The sequence below is a fragment of the Nerophis ophidion genome, linkage group LG16 (genome assembly GCF_033978795.1).
Source record: "Nerophis ophidion isolate RoL-2023_Sa linkage group LG16, RoL_Noph_v1.0, whole genome shotgun sequence".
Classification (NCBI taxonomy): Eukaryota; Metazoa; Chordata; class Actinopteri; order Syngnathiformes; family Syngnathidae; genus Nerophis; species Nerophis ophidion.
This window is the reverse complement of record NC_084626.1, coordinates 20480454-20487953: the sequence shown is the minus strand read 5'-3', so window position 1 is coordinate 20487953 and position 7500 is coordinate 20480454. Positions and strand designations below refer to the sequence as shown.

The window sequence follows — 7500 nt, the reverse complement described above, 5'->3', positions numbered from 1 at the left end:
GAGCATTAAAAATATGATTTTCCATTCATAAAGTGGATGAGTCTTAATTCGTTTAAATGCAACCTGCTTATGACAATTGCCTAGATTTGGCACTGACAGTTCAGTCACATCATTTTCCAAGGATCATTAAGACTCAGTTCAACAATGTTGGATTATCATATTTAATACTTTACTTGTGAGTGTTTTGCATCCCTCTTTATTTGCGTGGTTGATGTAGCCACAGTATGCACTACTGTGATTTACCTACAACGGGACTGTTTGCATTGCATTTGCATAGCTGCAGGATAGCTACTTCGTCAGTTATAAGTAAAAAAAAAGTGTAACTTACGACAAAATAATGTATGAGTGTGTACTTTCGAGATAGAGAGACTGCGCGTAGTGCAACGAATGACTTGCAGCCGCTTCGAGAGAAGATGCAGCTAAACGCCATCTTGCCTTCTGCTGTCCGCTAGTTAGCTTAGCTTGTAGCATTGAAGCGGCGGCCTGCGGGCAGGCCACCCAGAGCTATTAAAAACACTCCACTCGTGCATAGCCGTGTCATTCGTCTACAAATGGAATGAAAATGAATTCAACAAAGACAAGCGAATAAGTATTGGACAAAAAGGACGCATTCAAAAACGTAACAGCATCACTTCCGCAATTGCAACTGACAGTTGTCAAACTAAGCTAGCTAGCGATAAGAGGCGACTTGAATAAAAAAAAAAAAAACCTGCACAAATCCACTTAAGTCCATTCCAACAATCTTATTAAACGGCGTCTACTTAGTCAATTACAACCTTAGCGTGGATTTGGGAATCATCTACTCCTCCCCCAGCCCGTAAAACTACAAGGTCGGGCGGCGATGGCCTGTTTCACTTCCACAAAAATAACTGTTTGTTTGTACACTCCTCAATCAAAAATGCGTTCATTTAACATTCAGTGTTCGTTAAAATATGTAAAAAAAAAAAATAATAATAATTACACACAACACACCGATGCACTGGTCAGTTCGGGCAAAACTGAGCAAATATGTCAACTTTTTATGAACTATTTGTAAAAAAAAAAAAAAAAATCACATACTTACAAATCCCAAATGATACACTCTGCAATTTGTAAAATTAATCCATATTAATTTTAGCTCGGTTGGTAGAGTGGCCGTCCCAGCAACTTTAGGGTTGCAGGTTCGATTCCCGCTTCCGCCATCCTAGTCACTGCCGTTGTGTCCTTGGGCAAGACACTTTACCCACCTGCTCCCAGTGCCACCCACACTGGTTTAAATGTAACTTAGATATTGGGTTTCACTATGTAAAGCGCTTTGAGTCACTAGAGAAAAGCGCTATATAAATATAATTCACTTCACTTCACTTAACATTGCATTGAACGTTGCGATTAATAGCGAAATGCAGTATTTGAGCCCAACCCAATCCATCAGTCAGGATTGTATTTTATATAGACATAAATCACTGCACTTTAAGGAAATAAGTAAAGATGATAATGAGTTAACAATACATATACTTGTTTAAACACTTTTGTGCAGCAATGCCCAGAACAGTGGGTCTCTGATTGCAATGTTGTATAAAGGGCCCCTTCTAGAAGCTTCCACCGGCATTCCAAGCTACCATCACCATTTTGTGCAAATGTGCAACATTAAGAGGATAATGGATTATACAACTACTTATGTTGTATTTGATCCAAATGCCAACTAGCTGCTGACTTCCACGGCTAAAGAAGGGGCCAGCTACCTAGCTAGCAGTACCCCACCCCCGGCCAGCTTTATTCGGCCACAATACCTCCCTGCACCCTGCTTAGAAGAGAGAGAAACACACATAAACACTCACCACGTTTCACCTTACCTGAATCAACGTGGCTTTGCTTTTTTCGTTTTGGCATTGACCGGCAACCCAGACGATGGAAAGGCAGGAATAAGCAAAGAGCACACGGCTAGCCGAACAACTATGGCCGAGCTAGCTAGCTTGCTTTTTAGTAAGGGGGGGGGGGGCGATCACACCCACAAGTCTACTTAGAAAAAAGTATATTAATTTATATTAAAATATTTCACGTTGCTATCCTTCACTCAGTAAGACGACATCATGTTCCCGTCTAGACCCGTCTGAACATCTGCCCTTTGCCGATGAAGCACTCTCGTCCGGCCATCGAACGTCGAGATGGGCGCGGTGACCCTGCAGTCATCCCTGGGAAACCCCACGCTGCAGCAGGCAGGCGGGCGGACAGGCAAGCAGGCAGGCAGGCTGGTTACCGTGAATTGATTAACGTGGACCCCGACTTAAATAAATTGAAAAACTTATTCGGGTGTTACCATTGAGTGGTCAATTGTACGGAATATGTACTGAACTGTGCAATCTAAAAGTATCAATCAATCAATCAAAAAGGCGGGCAGGCAGGCAGGCAGGCTGGTTACCATGAATTGATTAACGTGGACCCCGACTTAAACAAGTTGAAAAACTTTTTCGGGTGTTACCATTTAGTGGTCAATTTTACGGAATATGTACTGAACTGTGCAATCTACTAATAAAAGTATCAATCAATCAATCAAAAAGGCAGGCGGGCGGGCAGGCAGGCAGGCAGGCTGGTTACCATGAATTGATTAACGTGGACCCCGACTTAAACAAGTTGAAAACCTTATTCGGGTGTTACCATTTAGTGGTCAATTGTACGGAATATGTACTGAACTGTGCAATCTACTAATAAAAGTATCAATCAATCAATCAATCAAAAAGGCGGGCGGGCAGGCGGGCAGGCAGGCAGCCCCCACTGCTGCCTAACCAATAACACGCGTGATCAATACGTCTTATTGATCACGAGCAACGGCGTTATGAGCCCTTTTAAGACAAATATCACAGACAATATGATCGGGGCCGCCGCCCCAGGCTAAATTGGGGCCCGTAGCAGAATTTTATTTTGGACCCCTCCCCATCATATTTTTTCCACACTTGTCGTTTACTTGCGTGAAGCGATTAGTGTATTCTTTTATATCAAGCTTGGATTTAATTTGATACAGATTTTGTACTGAAACAAATTCATGGTAAATAAACAGTTTATTTATTTATTGCAAAATAATAATGTTACATCATAATCCATCCAGCTATCAATCCATTCATTTTCTACCGCTTGTCCCTTTTCATGTCGCGAGGGGGTGCTGGAGCTTATCTCAGCTGCATTCGGGCGGAAGGCGGTATACACCCTGGAAAAATCGCCACCTCATCGCAGGCCAAACACAGATAGACAGACAACATTCACACTCACATTCACACACTAGGGCCAATTTAGTGTTGCCAATCAACCAATACCCAGGTGCATGTTTGCTGAACTAATTAAAGGCCTACTGAAATGAGATTTTCTTTTTTTAAACGGGAATAGCAGGTCCATTCTATGTGTCATACTTGATCATTACGCGATATTGCCATATTTTTGAAAGGATTTAGTAGAGAACATCAACGAGAAAGTTCACAACTTTTGATCGCTGCTAGAAAAGCCCTGCCTCTACCGGAAGTATGTGCGCGTGACGTCAAGAGTTGCAGGGCTCCACATATATTCACATTGTTTTTAATGGGAGCCACCAGCAGTAAGAGCAATTCGGACAGAGAAAGCAACAATTTCCCCATTAATTTGAACAAGGATGAAAGATTTGTGAATTAGGATATTGATAGTGGGCTTCACGGTGGCAGAGGGGTTAGTGCGTCTGCCTCACAATACGAAGGTCCTGCAGTCCTGGGTTCAAATACAGGCTCGGGATCTTTCTGTGTGGAGTTTGCATGTCCTCCCCGTGAATGCGTGGGTTCCCTCCGGGTACTCCGGCTTCCTCCCACTTCCAAAGACATGCACCTGGGGATAGGTTGATTGGCAACACTAAATTGGCCCTAGTGTGTGAATGTGAGTGTGAATGTTGTCTGTCTATCTGTGTTGGCCCTGCGATGAGGTGGCGACTTGTCCAGAGTGTACCCCGCCTTCGGCCCGATTGTAGCTGAGATAGGCGACAGCGCCCCCCGCAACCCCAAAAGGGAATAAGCGGTAGAAAATGGATGGATGGATATTGATAGTGAAGGACTAGGAAAAAAAAAAAAAAAGCAACAACTCCGGGCGGCGGCAGTGTGAGCTTTTCAGATGTAATTAGAAACATTTACTAGGATCATTTTGGAAGATCCCTTATCTGCTTATTGTTTTAATAGTGTTTTAGTGAGATTTTAAAGATTGTAAAGACATACCTCGAGGTCGGATGGCTGCGGTGAACACCCAGCGTCTCAGAGAGAAACGGAGGAGCCAAGCTCACAGCTGGCTTTTAAACAGCTGCTGCAGGATGACGAATAATCGAATGCTTTCTCCGGTAAGATATATATCACAATTTCCCCATCCAAAAACATGCTGGTTGACGTGGAGAAACATGTTCGCTTGACCGCCCTGTGTTAAAGCTTCACAACAAACAAAGAAACACCGGCTGTGTCTCGGTGCTAAAGACAGCTGCAATCCACCGCTTTCCAACGACAGCATTGTTCTTTATAGTCTCCATTATTAAATTAACAAATTGCAAAAGATTCAGCAACACAGATGTCTACAAAATACTGTGTAATTATGCCATTAAAGCAGACGACGTTTAGCCGTAACTGGTGCTGAGCTAATATTTGCTGACAGTCAGTGACGTCACACGTACGCGTCATCATTCCGCGACGTTTTCAACAAGAAACTCGCGGGAAATTTAAAATTGCAATTTAGTAAACTAAAAAGGCCGTATTGGCATGTGTTGCAATGTTAATATTTCATCATTGATATAAACTATCAGAGTGCGTGGTCGCCTGGTCGGTAGGCCTTTAATTTGCCTATCTTTCTTATGTAAGAAAATAATATGTTTTCCTTTTTTTTTTATGAATTCTGAATTGTTATAGGGCAGCATGGTGGCAGAGGGGTTAGTGCAGAGGTAGGGAACCTATGGCTCTAGAGCCAGATGTGGCTCTTTTGATGACTGCATCTGGCTCTAAGATAAATCTTAGCTGACATTGCTTAACACGATAAGTAATGAATAATTCTGCTGATAATCACAGTCATAAAAATCCATCCATCCATTCATTTTCTACCGATTATTTCCTTTGGGGTCGCAGGGGGCGCTGGTGCCTATCTCAGGTACAATCGGGCGGAAGGCGGAGTACACCCTGGACATATCGCTACCTCATCGCGGGCCAAACACAGATAGACAAACAACATTCACACTCACATTTACACACTAGGGCCAATCTAGTGTTGCCAATCAAACAATCCCCAGGTGCATGTTTGCTGAACTAATTAATTTGTCTATCATTCTTATGTAAGACAAGAATATGTTTTCCTTTTTTTTTTAATGAATTCTGAAATGTTATAGAGCAGCATGGTGGAAGAGGGGTTAGTTAGTGCAGGGGTAGGGAACCAATGGCTCTAGAGCCAGATGTGGCTCTTTTGATGACTGCATCTGGCTCTAAGATAAATCTTAGCTGACATTGCTTAACACAATAAGTAATGAATGATTCCGCTGGTAATCACAGTGTTAAAAATAACGTTCAAATTATAAAACATTCTCATGCATTTTAATCCAACCATCCATTTTCTATCACACCTGTTCAAGAAGTCACATTAATGGTAAAAAGTGTTATATTTATTTTTGGTTTGCTTTGGAATAACAATGTTATTAAAAAGAATAGGAGACTTGATTTACTCTAAAAATGTTGGTCTTATTTAAAAATGCACGCAATTAGTTGTATTCAGTGTTAAAGAAAATTATATGGCTCTCATGGAAATACATTTTGAAATATCTGGCTTTAATGGCTCTCTCAGCCAAAAAGGTTCCCGACCCCTGGGTAAGTGCATCTGCTTCAAAATACGAAGGTCCTGACTAGTCCTTGGTTCAATCCTGGGCACGAGATCTTTCTGTGTGGAGTTTGCATGTTCTCCCCGTGACTGCGTGGGTTCCCTCCAGGTACTCCGGCTTCCTCCCACCGCCAAAAACATGCACCTGGGGATAGGTTGATTGGCAACACTAAATTGGCCCTAATGTGTGAATGTGAGTGTGTATATTGTCTGTCTATCTGTGTTGGCCGTGCGATGAGTTGGCGACTTGTCCAGGGTGTACACCGCCTTCCGCCCGAATGCAGCTGTGATAGGCTCCAGTGACCCCCGCGACCCCAAAAGGGACAAGCGGTAGAAAAATGGATGGATGGATAAATTGTTATAATCATGTCGTCCAAGACCGAGGTTTATCAACCTTTTTTACCTCGGGGCATAATTTTTCCGCTTCAGATTTTCACACAAAATTAATAATCTTACTCTTGATTTTAGTCATCCATACATTTCCTACCGCTTGTCCAATCATATTATAAAATTACATTTGACCTAATGTATTTACAGTTTAACAAGATAAACATTATTCAATTATATGAAACCACGTGTACCCCTCCTTCCGCCCGAATGCAGCTGAGATAGGCTCCAGCACAACCAGCGATCGCGAAAGGGATAATGAGTAGGAAATGGATGGATGAAACCATGTTTTAATCACAAAATTTATTATCAAGGCTTAGGTCAGACTGATTAGAAATTAATTACTAATTAAATATACTGCAAAAGAAACTGAGGAAAAAATCAATTTACCTACAATCACACAGTGCAAAATTACATTCTAACTAAATTAATAATACATGATGATAATAATAAACCGTATTTTTCGGACAATAGGGCGCACCGGAATATATGGCACACTACCGATTTTCAAAAAAAAGGCACACTGGATAATATCATCAAATCAAATGCGGATTTATTTTTAAAGCGCTTTTCAAACATAAAATAAATGCAATGCAAAGTGCTTTACAAAGTAAAAAACAATACCCCAGTGACCCATATCCACCATTATCACATATGTATGCACGGACACAGGTACCAAACAAAAAAACACACACACAATTGCAACTATATGAAGAAATGGATGCATGGCTGAGTATAGAGGAGACATGTGAGTAAACACTATCACAGGAGCTATCTGCACCAGGAGGTCATCAGACTATGGCCACAAGGATGCTGACACAAAATCGCCCCCACAAGCAAGGCCGATAACCCTTGAGGCAGATGGTTCATCTGAGGGACGTTGGAAAATAAAAATAATACAACTTGTAAAATAGTTAGAACCATGTGTAGAGATAAAGAACACAAAAACAAGAAAGACTTATGAAGATTGATAGAAAAAAAATATAAGGCGCATTAAAGGAGTCCATCCATCCATCCACTTTCTACCGCTTATTCCCTTTGGGGTGGTGGGGGACGCTGGTCCCTATCTTAGCTACAAACGTGCGGAAGGCAGTGTACACACTGGAAAAGTCGCCAACTCAGCGCAGGGCTGTATTAAAGGAGTCATATTATGATTTTTTCTACATTTAAAACTACTTTTGGTCTATATAATTTATTTTTTGGAATTCCATCCATCCATTTTCTAGCGCTTGGCCCTTTTGGGGTAGCGGGGGGGGGGGGGCGGAGCCTATCTCAGCTGCATTC

General features: G+C 41.9%; 1 protein-coding gene across 2 annotated transcripts in view; it reads right to left on the bottom strand.

Annotated features, from left to right (window-relative positions):
• Positions 1-2200, bottom strand: part of gnb1b (guanine nucleotide binding protein (G protein), beta polypeptide 1b) — a 29168-nt gene extending 26968 nt beyond the window's left edge. The window contains exon 1 of one of the 2 annotated variants that reach the window (XM_061874601.1): positions 1833-2200. The gene's annotated coding sequence lies outside the window, so the exon portion shown is untranslated. The remainder of the gene's footprint in view (positions 1-1832) is intronic. The other variant, XM_061874600.1, reaches the window with a different exon arrangement.
• Between the last annotated feature and the right edge of the window lie 5300 nt (positions 2201-7500).